This window comes from Anser brachyrhynchus, assembly GCF_964034855.1.
Source record: "Anser brachyrhynchus genome assembly, chromosome: 4".
Lineage (NCBI taxonomy): Eukaryota > Metazoa > Chordata > Aves > Anseriformes > Anatidae > Anser > Anser brachyrhynchus.
The window spans coordinates 46,846,410-46,859,741 of record NC_137698.1 but is presented as its reverse complement, the minus strand read 5'-3'; the positions used below and the strand labels follow the sequence as shown (position 1 = coordinate 46,859,741).

General features: G+C 47.1%; 1 protein-coding gene across 1 annotated transcript in view; it reads right to left on the bottom strand.

Moving 5' to 3' along the window:
• The window catches only part of ARHGAP24 (Rho GTPase activating protein 24), a 236,912-nt gene that overhangs the window by 186,444 nt on the left and 37,136 nt on the right, over nt 1–13,332 (bottom strand). Inside the window, exon 2 of the mRNA XM_080591963.1 lies at nt 7,365–7,501. The gene's annotated coding sequence lies outside the window, so the exon portion shown is untranslated. The remainder of the gene's footprint in view (nt 1–7,364; nt 7,502–13,332) is intronic.

Sequence of the window (13,332 nt, the reverse complement as noted above, 5' to 3'; positions counted from 1 at the left end):
GTTCAACCTGAAAGTGTTTCAGTTTAAACAAATCCCATGTCGAGTAGACGTGGGAAGTCAGCAGGCAGGAAACCCAGCGCTGACGGTGGGCTCGAGCCAGCCATCACAGCACGCACCAGACTGCAGACAGCACAGCTCCAATCCTCCCCACCTCTGCGTGCCTCCCCAGCACCCTCACCATGTTTTGTTTGCTGCTTTTCTCTCTCTTTTTTTGGTGAACACTCGAAGCAGGGAGCATTTATTAACAAACAAGAGACAGCCAGTTTCTCCCCAAATGGCCCACACAGTAAGAACTACTTTTAGGTACTGGCATTAAAAGAACGAGGTGGCTTGCATGGAGAAACTGGAACCCAGCTTGGTATTTTCCACTTTGCTCAAGCTCATTACAGAAATCTCCAGTCTGCACTACCTGATACAACAACTGCAGATATTTTGTGCTTTGAACAAAACCGAAAGTTACACAGCTGAAATTTCAGAGTTGGTGTCAGTTTATATCGAGACATTGAGAAATCAAGTAACAACATGGAGGTCTAACTTCCTTAGTGAATTCAGCTTGTTTATCAGGAAAGCCATCCTGTCAACATTAATGACTTCAATCTGCATTAAAAAGTACTTGGTCTCTTGCTTTAAGACTAGCATCTTCAAGCCTGGAGATACGTTAGTCACAAATTGTGCCTTCAGTTAAAAACACTTCTATGCAGTACTCAGCATCTGAAAAAATGTTGAAGTCAGCTGCACAATACCCACAAGTCAGAAGACCAATTAATAGTATTAACATCACTATTATTGTTTTTGGTCTGTTTAAGCTCATCGTCTTTTTTTCTGTTTAGATGAGGCATTTAATATTTCTTTGACTAGTCAGTGTAAGAAAAGATAATATCCTACCTGCAGAATGACCAGAAACAAAGACTGTAGTACAAAATCCTGGTGAGAAGATAATTCTGGCTACACCTACTGCAACCAGAGTACTCTGTTACTATACCCTGACGTTCAAAAAATGCACTACACGAACACAAGACAAAGCACCTAGCAAGAGAGAAGCCGTTAAGTGTCAGGATTTATTTTGCAGACGCATTTAAAATACATCAATGCTTTAAGCAGAACCAAACAGTACGGTTACAGTCTGCATTGTCTCACCTCGTTCTCGCAGACACCAGCTCTGAGCAACTCCTCTTTCAATAAGCAGCAGAAAAAAAACTACCCACAAATACTTGGAGCACCTCACCACTGGCCCAGCAATCTTCTCAAGTTGCTAGTCAGTGAAGACATGTTCTTAGACATCATAAGCAAACAGGAGCTCCAGTTTACATGCCTCTTAATAGGTGGGGTGGAAAATAGTTAATAGGTGGGACGGAAAATAGAAACATCCACCCTGTAAAGCAGCACTAAATTTACAAGGGAAAAACAGCACCCCGCGGTGAACCCAACTGCAGGAATAAATGCATCAAATGTGATGAATCTCACAGAGTTATGTCAGTGGGTAAAGAATTCGGTACAGCCTCAGCAGCCAAGCTGTACAAGTGTCACGGTGTCTGTATTTCACTGTCCCCACCGCTCCCACTGGGCAGTCTCCCCCACCAAGCCTGGCTGGAGGGCCCTCACTCATCCAGCTCTGAGCTCATCTCTGGAGAGAAACCTGAGAACACCTCAGGAAATTTCCTGGGGTGATACCGGACGCCTCCCTCTGCTTCCTTGTACCAGAAAGCTCTTACAGCAAATGTACAGGTACAGCTATTGCATGAGGCACAGTTTGAGTCCTTGTAAAATCCTTTGAGTCCCAGTTTATGACAGCACTGACTTCTGCTGCTATCTGCGACAAAGCATCGCCCCAGACAGCTGTGGTTATGTTACGTCAGTGAAGAACAAGTACAGAGGGGTACAAGGCAGCATCTCAAACAGCTCTGTGGATGAAGGAAACGTCTGCATTTTAGGAAGGAAGCCCTGAAAAAGCGAACAGAGGCATTACTCTGCATTTCAGCGTGGCGGCACGGGAGAGGGGGCAATGTGACAAACCAGCCAGCACATAACAGACAGGGGTTCCCCGGGGGCAGTCCCGACAGGCCTGACTGCCACTCTGATGAGTGACATGCCTCATCACGCAGCCTGCGTCATTTAAGAGGAAAAGGGAAACAGTGCAGAGAGAAATATGGGCGGATCACTACCGATAGCTACTGGAAAAGCTAGGGAAACAACTGTCAAGCAAATTGCTCACCAAGTGCTCCCCTGCATAGGAAACAGGCTCAGTCACCAGGGACAGATGAGAAAATTTCTTTTAAAAGGTGTGTGTAAGGCATTGAAAAAAACACCACATACACGTTCCTTGGTCAGCTGTTGTTAGTGAGCACGTGTGATGAGTGAGCCCGAGTAGGCAAGGGTGATGGAAGGGAACAGCTCAGTTCCCTCGTGCTGAAGGATTATTTTAAGGAACGAGTCACCAAAGATGACTGCTAAAATGCCTTGAATTCACCCAAGAAAGCCCCTGTGAGAGGATTGCTCCTGTCAAGGCTTGCACAGTACCTTAGAACCGAGCACAGCATTCCCCAGGCCACACGTCCCTCATCTTTCCACATCCGTCCATGCCTGCGGGTCCAAGTGCCCCCTCTAGTCCCATCACATCATGTCACAACAGCCCGTGTCACAGGTGAGGTACCACGGGTACCTAATGCCCGGGTGACACACAGACCTGGAGCCCCCATCACCAGCATGCTGTACACCAGGGGAACCTCACTCAGCCCCTGGAGCTTCGGTAAAGGCAGAGATCTGCTCACAGGACGGGGTCTGCAAGCCTCAGGCTGCAATGATTTCAGGGCTTTCCTGGCACATCCATCGGCACTTCCTTCAAGGAGAGATGTCTGCAGGGGCTGACAACATCTGCCATCCTACTACCACAAGCGTTTCCAGTTATATTATCAATTTTACCCCTCTGTGTAGCTTACCCTGCTTAGCACCAGAGCTCAGGTGGCTTTTGGTAACAGTTTGCCTTCTCTCAAGTCTCACGGACACTTCCTGCCGCGCTTCAGCTTTCACATCCAAGTTACTTCTCAGTTCTGCAAATCAGGTCTCGCTGTCTCCATTGCACAATGGTGCACAATGCACAAAGGAAAAGCCAGCACAACTGCCTTCTGCAGCAGGCCAGCTAGCAGCGCTCAAAGCATCACCCAGGAGCCCCGGGTTGGGCACCAACTATGTGCCGTGCTGTAGCACAGAGCTAAGAGCCAGCACACACAGCCACAGCTCCTGCCTCACCCACGGAGTGTTTGAGCACTGCCTGACAGCTGCTTCCCATCCAATCCGCCCTACTATTTGTTCTGGGAGCTTTCAGAGCCCCCCACTTAAGCTCTCCACATTCCAACAAGGGATTCAAGTGACAGACAGCTCCAGCAGCAGACGCAGTATTACCAGGAGGCACAGCAGTGCCGTGTCACCCCTTGCTCTTCCACTCAGTCAGTAGCATCCTGAGATACAACAGACAATCCTGTATCTCAAACAGCCATAGTTCCATAACACTTCCTCAGGTACTCAGAGCAAGACTTCCAAGTCAAGAAGGTGAAAGTAGGTGGCAATTACTACGAGCCAGGACGGATTACATACAGACCTCTCACAGTTCAACCCCAGTATTTCCTCAAGCAATTGAGCCAGAACTGGTTACATTTGTGTTAAAAACATACACAAAGGACCTGGAATACAGGCTGAGAAATCTCATCGCATTTTCGCAGCACACACCACAAACAGAGATGATCTGTGGTCCCTCTCAGGCAAACCATGGGTGGGAATGAGGAGCCACCCATGCTCCCGGGTGGAACAACTGCTCCCCTGCTCCGCCAGGGCCGCAGGAGAAGCCTCCCGTGGCAGATCTCCAGACCCCGAACTGGAGATAAGACAACAGCACCTGCTGTTTCCACAAGAAGCATCTCACCCGCTGCTCCCAGGAGAGCCTCAGTCATACACTCTTCCTCATCACGAGGGATGGTGCCACCTTTCATCCTTGATGGGGAAGAGCATTTCCAAATCAGCACAGCACTCCAGCACTCAGACTGTACAAGAACTGTTGAAAAAACAAGAGAGAGTTCTGACAGAGGTTGCCAGGGACTCACACCTGCCTTACACTGTGCGTCTCTGTGCCAGGCATCAGCACACTAAGGCATCAACAAGCGAATAACAAGATACACTAAATCCCAGCAGCTACTACTGAGACTTAAAAACTGAAAACGTCCAGTTAGGAGTAACATTTACCTAACAGGTGACTATCAACACGTTAACTCCGAAGGATTGTGCTCGTGTGGGGCAATTATGCAAGTCTTTAAAGCGTTAAGAGATATACCCTACAGAAATTTCAGTGTCTCTTTTATGCACCTCATCATCTCAAACATCTGTTCTGACCCTGTATCTTTGCTGCTAGAGATCTGTTCACCTCTGTTTGTGGCCAAGTAGTTCAGAAGACCACCAAAGAACCAGAAAATATCTATTTAGGAGACCAGCAAGGAGCATTTGCAGTGTAAATAATGTCTAGGAGGCTAATAGCATTTGCATCATTTGCCTCATTTCCAGCAAGCCTTTCACACAAAGTTGGCAGCCCTAGGAAACTAAAAGCTTCTCTCCGGTAAGGCATCGATTAACAAAAATCTATAGCATTAACAGACTGGGGAAAAAAAATCCAGAAAGGCTTTGAACAGATATGACAATACCAAAAGGGCTCAGCCTGCTGCCCCAATACACTCGGTTCTGTGAACGCCTGGCTTCTTGAGGTACAACTTGCTGTTGGGCACAAAGAGACAAGGCTCCTCCTGCACCTGTGGGGGGACCCAGGTGATTATAACACTTAGTGAGGGCCACCTCATCCAGCCCCCGCTGTCCCCTCAAGCCCCTCACTAGCCAAATGTGGCCATACACAGGACTACAGAGCAGGATGAAAGCCCAGCTGGCTGCATGAGAAAACAAGAAACTTGCTGTGGAACCAGGGTGCGCCTCATGGACGACTGAGCCCACAGCAGGACTCAAATCTCTTGCAGGGAGGCTGCCAAAAACATTTCTAGTTCTCGGCCAGAGCCTAGATGTCAAACACAGACCCGGGCCTTAAGGCAACCTGAGCCTTCCTGCTTAGCAGACTTGCAGGGTCAGATGCAAGAGAAAATGCAATGGTATTGTGATTAGTGTGGGATTTTTTATTTTTTTAATGTGTGTTTTTAATTTTTATTATTTTTTTAAGGCCACACTCATTCCTGGCCCAGCTACAAAACGACAATGGCGTGGTTTGGCACAGCCATCCTGCATCCCCAGACAGCAGCAAGGTGCTGCAATAACATGACAACGGAGCTGAAAAATGCAGAGTAGAAAAACATGTCCCAGACTGGAAAGCCATTGCTACTGAGCCTTGCACAGAAGTCATGGCCCAAATAAGACTCATGACTAGGATATTTCAGCAAATCTTGATGTTAAGAAAACTCACTGTTACCTTCCCCTTCCAAAAACCTAACTGTGGCATTGCTTGCTTCTGGATATCCCCACGGCAATTGCAGTATGTCCCATTAAGGTCTTCTCGAGCACCTAACTGGCAATTCTCAGAACTGACACAGATGCCACAAGTGATATAAACAGAGAACGGGATCCAGCCCAAGAAAAGCAATGAGCTAGGGGCCATGAGATTGGAGTTTGAGTCCAAGTTCCTGCCAGCCAAGCGAATCTGGGCAACCCAAGCTGCTATGCTGGGTCTTTTTCTTCCTCCCCTACTTGTAACACATCTGTTTCAACTTAAGCTCAGCAGGACAATGGCTCTCTGTTGCTACAATGCCCAACATGTTGTGCTTCCATTAGGAAGCAACAAAAAGCTTACACGCTACGTAAGGTGACTGTTCAATATCCAGGCAGGGTGCTCAGAGATTCTGGCACAGTGCTTTCTTTCCTGCGTTTTCTTCTGCAGAGGAACAGGATGAAGTCACCCACTCACAGCGAAGTACAGAGGAATTTGGACTGTGCAACCCATCTCATCAGATCAGGGGACGCACCTCATCTCACTTCAAGCAGTTGTGGAAGGCACAAGCAAATAACGCCTTGCCAGCTTTTACACAGACCATAAAAATCAGAGACGGCTCACTCATTTAAGAACCATTCCCAGCAGAAAAAATACATGGGGTAAGCCTTCATCACTTTTTCCCATATTAGGTGTTTTTCAGATGGCATGGAAGCAGGTAGGAAAAAGAAGCCCAGTACTGGCCCAACTACACGGCGTAAAGTGAGTCTCACAAAAGCAAGTGAGAACTGGATACCATTTTGCATTCAAGAACCCTGGCCTGAGAAACGGTTTGGCACAAAGGCAGCACCTTCCAGCACGTCTCCTCCTGAGATAAGCACTGATACGAAGAGGGCGGCTCAGTGACTCAACTCTACGCAGCTCACAGACACTGGGGCAGGGCAGGAGGTCCCACACAGCCGCCTCCCAGCTCTCTCTGTAGGCACCTGCTCACGCCAGCACCCCAGTTATTAAATGGTGCTGGCAGCTGGGACACTGGAAGGGGCTTCCGAAGGAGGGATGCAGATGCACTACACGGACCATGGTTTTGAGGAGACGCAGGAGCTGTTTTTACTACTGTCCAGTCGCATCCATGAAATACCTTTAAGTTTAGCTGGAGACAGCATCACCTTTCATTTCAGACATACTGACTGCAAAATCCCAGTTCTGATACTTCTGCTCGATTCCTCCCCAGAGCCACCAGCATTGTACTTCTCAACAGTATTTGTGAAACCACCGCCTCTCACCAGCTGACCGCCCAGAACACCCCACCATTACAGGAAACAGAGAGAAAATACACACATCTAAGAGATTACAACACTCACCATAACAGTTCAAGTCCTTCAACATCGACAGACTGTTAGTTACCTAACATTGTATCAAGAACATATTCCATTTCAGTAAACTCATTGCCATACCTCCAGAGATACCATAGCAAGGTACTCACTGCATGTGGTCCCCAAGCAATAAGAGAACAAAAAATGAGTAAGGACATTGGGAAATTAAGGATCCAAGATAGCTACGGAACAAATTTTGCATAACACACAAACAAATGGGCACAAGATAAACCTCTCCATTGGGTAAAAACAGCTTAAGATGCACAGAACAGGAGATGAAAGCACATTACCACGTGAAGTAGTGGAACACACAATATGATGCAAGGACGTTTGTTATATGCTATGGCACAGAGGGCTTTGGCTTTTGGGAGAGCTTCACTGTACAGACCACCATGCATCACATGTACCTCAGGGACGTGCAGATGATCTTCAAGTCGGAATGGGAATGTGGACCTAAGTGCCTTTTCTGACTTTTTCCCCAAGCATCCCCACCCTCCTCCCACCCTCCACACACTTCCTACCTCTTCACTTCACAGCTGTGCCCGGCTACTACATCCATCCCACAGCGTGTCCTCGTGCTTGTTCACACACTCCCGCTGAGCACAGATGAGACGACAGGCGAGCATTTCCTCCTGTGTTTGATTCAGCCCCTGGCCACCTGTTAAACACATAGTACAGACCTCATGGCTTCTTATCCTCATTTTGCCTGTGATTTCTGTAGTCCAGTGCTGTGGAATGGTACCATAGTTGCACACAGTGCTCCGTAGGACTGGCAGGCCTCCTGTCTAACCACCCTTCACTGTAGCTGGTTAAATCGTGTTTTTAGAAATATTTTAAATGGCCTTACCCACCACCGTGGGTTCAATGAAGCTAAAAGAGAAAATGCTCTTCACCAGCTGAAGACCTCTCTCTGTACCAGAAAGTGTTTCTCTGAATTAGGGTTAATATGTCATCACCACCATTAAGAAATATAGGGCTTGTAAAGAGAATAACTGTGAGAGAAAAAAATGGTAAGTTTGGCTTCATATGTTTAAGTAGCAAAGCAAGATCTACTACAAGGAAATCACATTTGGTTTTAGCACAATGCGATTATAGTAATCAATTGGATCTCTGCTGAAAAAAAATAAAACTGTCATTAGCAAGTGGAAAACTTGTTAGCAGAAAGAAAGGAATAAGTGTTTTGTCCTCAAAGGTGAGCAAAACGCCATTAGCATTCATGTTACCAGGAGCAGCCAACAGCAAAACTGTAACGGAGCATCCAGCAAGCCTACTCTGTCTCTGCTTTTTAGTATTCAGTTACGAATTTTAGTTCCCAGTCTCGTTTCACAAGGGTTTTGCAGGTATCCCTCGAGGAGCCAGGGTGAGAAGTCAAGAACTTACTGCAGTTGCTTTCATGAATGTTATTTTCAAATAATTTTTCTATCCTTCACAGACTGAATGCAAATATTTTTTGTACTTTATGGTGGCTCTTCAGTTTTATGCAAACATCTTTCCTAAGCACTTTTTGTGTGTGAGATGAAATATGGCACATCTGGGGATGAGCAAGGGCTGAATGAGGTGAAGCCACTCAGAACGTCACTGACAGCAAAGAGATGACCTGGACACAGAAGTAAACCATTTCATTTGACTTGCTTTTAAATAAAGTGTATTCTGAAAAACTGTAATTGTTTGATAATATGTGCAGGATGGCTGTAATTCAATGAGCAACAATGCTTTTATATCTGATTCCATTTTGTTTTCAGAACTTTTAGGAAGGATTTCCCTTGGGTGCTTTTAGTTCACAGCTTTTCCATCAAGTAAATGGATTTGATTTCACTGACAAGAGTGGGATGGAAAGACTCCGTTAGTTCAGAGAGGCATGGATTGGAGGTGAAAAATAGTACTACTATACTACTCCAGTACTAGACAAGAAATTCTGAGAGATTTTCAGAAATATTGCAAAGCTCAGTTTGTTTTCATTTCCATTTTTAGTACGTATATAAACAAACCCTAACACGAAAGAGGGGAGGTTTTCATGACGTGATAAAACACTCAGACTACTCCCTTGGTCTACAATGCCACCGGGATCATTTTACCGTCTTATTTCCTTGCCTCTCCCTGCAGTCCTCTCTGGTGTTCTCCCCCTGCACCCTCGCTCACCCCTGAAATGACAAGTTGGAAAATGACATTTCTCCATGTGGCGACAGGCGACAAGGGCAGCACTGCACACTGGTCTACGTGCTCACAGCGGTGGTTTTAGTCAGACACAGAAGGCCAAATGGCGAGGTGATGTTATCCTTCACGCACGGGATGAAAAAGTGCAGCCATCTGAAACACAGCAAATATAGCAATGACAGGGACACCAGTGCTTCAAAGGTCTAAGCACCACTCCTTGAGCAAGCTGTTCACGTGCAGGCAGACAAGGAAAAATCGCGACTTTCAGCTGCTGCTTTTTTGCAGACAATTTGTGCTTCCAGTTCAGCCAAAGCTCCTCATATCGTCACTTTCTGGAAGTACTTTATGATCTCTGCCACCAGAAAGCAATTCCATCACCAAGCAGGAAGGGCAAGCAGTGAAGATGAACCTAAGCCACAGCGTGCACCGCAATGATCAGGCGTACTGCAGCAAACAGTAATTGTTACCCAAAATACAGTTGGTTTCTACTTGGGCTATCCCCACAAGCGGACAAACCCAATACCAAGACCAAAACAAGTCCCAGCTCCTAACAATCCTCAACCAAAATGACCGTTTCACACCCTCCAGCACATTTCTGACAACTAGCTGATCATTTCTGAACTCATAAAAACAACTTTTTTCCCCAGAACCTCAAGCAAGGCCAGCCATTTACTCCACCATGGCTGGTCACAGCTAGTTAACATCCAGCTGCCAAGTATCAACATGTTCCACAGTTACCTACCTTGTGCAAACGATGCCTTTTCGATTTCTGTGATAAAGCGCTGAAGGCCTCATTAACTGAGAACACATACTGGTGACAGGTACAGCCCGGGGTACTGAAAAACCTCACAGTGGAGTTTCCCCTTCTGCCGCAAACCTGAATAGGCTGTGCAACACCACGCGTCAGTACGTTTCCCAGACCCAGAAGCCACACAAATTCTCAGTGTTAAAGGGCATCTAAGTGCAGCCACATACTGAAGTGGAGCTGACAGTTGGCTTCTAAGCAAGCAAAACTGCACGGCCTCAGTTTCATCTGGAATCCTTTTGTCTTTCATTGTTTATTCATACAATCCCATGGCCTAAAGTACAAACATATTCACCTGACGGAGGCAAAGATGAAGTAAGGAATGCTCCTCTTGGTACCACTACAATCACCTCACTTTGTGGGGAAAAAACTCTGTCTGGGAAAACAGTCTTCATACTGCATAGGGACTGCCTGCCTGCTCAAAGAGTAGCCTTCGATTAACAGAGGAGAAGCAGATGCTTTAACTGTCAAAAGGAAGTGGACAACTTTTATATGGTTCTAACTCTGCCTGAGGAAGTGCAAGACCATCAAGGCAATCTGGTGCAAGACATGGCTCACTTACGGGAACATAAGGGCTCAGCATTCCTCCCAAATGTTACAGCCACCTTGACAAAAGAGGCCATGGATTTTTTGCTGAAAATGCAGAGAAAAGTAAACTTATAAACCTAGCACAAGTGCGACCCTGATCCTTAAGTCAAAACTACTCCAGTGCTCTGCTTTTTGGAAATTTGGAAAGAGGAAAAGGGAACTGCTTAGCCATGTATATTGCGCTCTTACCCACTGGCCACTCTGTGACAAGATTCAAACAAGCCAAGTGCTTACAGCAGAAATTGTAAAAGCACGATACATACACTGTGCAACAAATGTGCTCTTCATCTAAAATGAACTGGACAGCTTAGTGCATCCTGCAGATATTCTGACCTTACTTTTCAGACCAGGTTCTCTACCGCTTGTGCCATAAGAAGAAAGCAAGTAGAAGATCGGTCTTGAAATGAAAGCATGTTGTATAGCAGTGTAATTACATTCTGCACAGTATTTTCCTCCCCACTCAACAACCAAGCGTTAATCACTCTTGCTCACTGTGAAGAGGCAATGCTGCTTGAAGAAAATGTGACTTGATGGCAGTCCTCCTCCGGAGCCTGGTGCCGCTGTGCAGCCAGGAGCCTGCTGGTCCTTCCCAGCCGAGCACTGAGCACGCCTGTGATGAGGAGGCACATTAGGGACAGCCTTCTGCTGACGGGCCACAAGTTCACCGGTCTGGTGGCATCAACAGCAACTTTACAGCTGTCCTTCACGTAACAGCTAGAAATGAACACTAGCACTCTCGTGGGGTTTACCTGGAACATACTGTTACCGAAGCATAGGTAGCACAGCTGGCCTCACCTCCCAGCAGGTGAAAACCAAAGTTGGGTGGCTGTGGTTTCCTCGACATGGAACAGCTGCACCAACACGCTGCTTGCTTCACTTGCTCCTTCAGCTACACCCCATGCAGATGCACACATCAGTGTCCCAGTCCTGGGCCATTTGCTGGGCAGCTCTCCCAGCTCCGTTTGCAGCTACTCCTGGTGATAAATGACTTCTCAAGTTAGGAAGAATATACAGACAAATATCTGCAAGATCAGCCTCCAGGCCTCCTGGGTTTGGTTTTGTTGTGTTTTTTTTTGTTTGTTTGTTTTTAAGTCAGCAACAATATTTCGCCAACATTATTTAGCATCACTCAGCCCAGCACAGGGCCTCCACAGCAGCTGACAGCTTCCCTACAAGCTCCTGCATGTAATTTTTATGATCCACTCACTACTTGTACAGCAAGAAAGTCTCCCTCCATGGCTGCCACCACCAACCAAGGGCACCCCCAGAGCTCTGCTCGAAGGAGCCATCAGATGCCTGGTACCGCGGCCGAGCTGCTGGCATGCACATCAGTGGGATCACAGCCACGCATCCACTGCCTCAGCAGTTTGCAGTGCAAGCAAGCCGCTAAAACACTAATACCAGAGTCGCAGATACCTTGAATCATCTTTCAATTGCCCTCTCCAAACAGATCAAATTCAACCTCACCTTTAAGAAAAAGGTAAACCAAGGCTTTTAAAACGAACCCATAGTTCAGCATCACTTCTGAAAGCCTCACTAGCCTGTGGCACCAGCAAGGCTTTTTTCAAATTCCTCTTTCTCAACCTTCCCAAGATTAGTGGTCTGAACTTCTCCAACTTCTGTGAGCATCTGCAGAAATGGCAACTGCTACTTCAGGGTTAGCATGGCCTCCAGTTACAGCATCCCACAGCACCAAGGCAGGAGTACGTAATTTCAAACAAGGTATGTAATACACTGGTTCTTTGGAAAAGGAGTATTTCAAGCGCAGGCTCCTCTGATTTTCACTGATGCTCAGTACCTTTGGCTTTAGTGGATTCTATAAGACCAGAGCTGTGTCCAGTATTCCTAGAACAGTCATGAAGCAAGCATCTGAGCCGAGACGAGCTAAAGCCGTGTTTAAGAAACCTCCTCTCTCCGGAGTGCACTACTGCAAGAGCAGCTGCTGCCTGGGGAAGAAGAGGGACCGTGGCAGGTGCTCCATCCAGCGGGGCCGAGGGGCAGACTGCAAGAACCACCAGCACAATTTCCCGTGCTGCTGCACAGAAGAGGGAATCTGCGGAGCACTCAGCTTCGGCACAAGGGACAGCAAGGCCCTGAGGTCAACTTCGTCCCTGCAGAGTCCAACCGTTTCACTCACCTACTGTCCTCAGAGGGCCTTCTCCTTTCCTGGGGATCCTGCTGTGCAGAGGCCGCAGCAGCGAGGGCCTTCTCACGTCCCGCCACGCTGCTCAGCCAGGGTGAGATGGGTTTTGGCCCTTCCGCTTTTATTGGTGTCCTCTGTTCACACTGACTTGCCTGTGCTGCCTGAGCACCACCTGCACAGCACATTGCCCTGACTGTCATCTCTCTGCCTAAGGTGGCTGCAAGCATGTAATAAATGAGCGGAACTAAATCACTTGTGTCCCTTACTGGAGTGTTTAGCAGGCACGAGACTGCACTGCAGCACTGATCACACAACCTCCTGGGCAATACTAACTCAGCTATGACAACCAGAAGATGGCTGGATTAGGGTAGTATTTCATCTCTGAAAGGAGTTGCTCATTATTTTCCGCAATGATCTCATCTCAGAATCCATCATTTGCTTGTTCAGTTGTTTTTCTTTTCACTGCAATATCCATGGCTTAGATTGTGAGCTGCGATAGAAAGGGTAGTGTGACTTAGCCAAACTGACAGGGGGTGTCTGAAGAAGATGCACGAGTCAGCTGCAGTTCAGTGACAGCTGCCCAAGTTTATCAGAGAGGGAGAAGAGCCGAAAATGCTCCCCCTACCTGCAGGGCAGACTCCGTTTGGCTGCTGCCTGCACTCCCCCCGTGGGCATCCAAACCATGCCCTGATGTGATACTCATTTAACTCCCAAGTTACACTCGGATCACAAAGCCTACTCAGTTTCCAAAAGCCAACTTGCAACAGGTTACCAAGAGCTCTGCACTCAAAAATCTTTT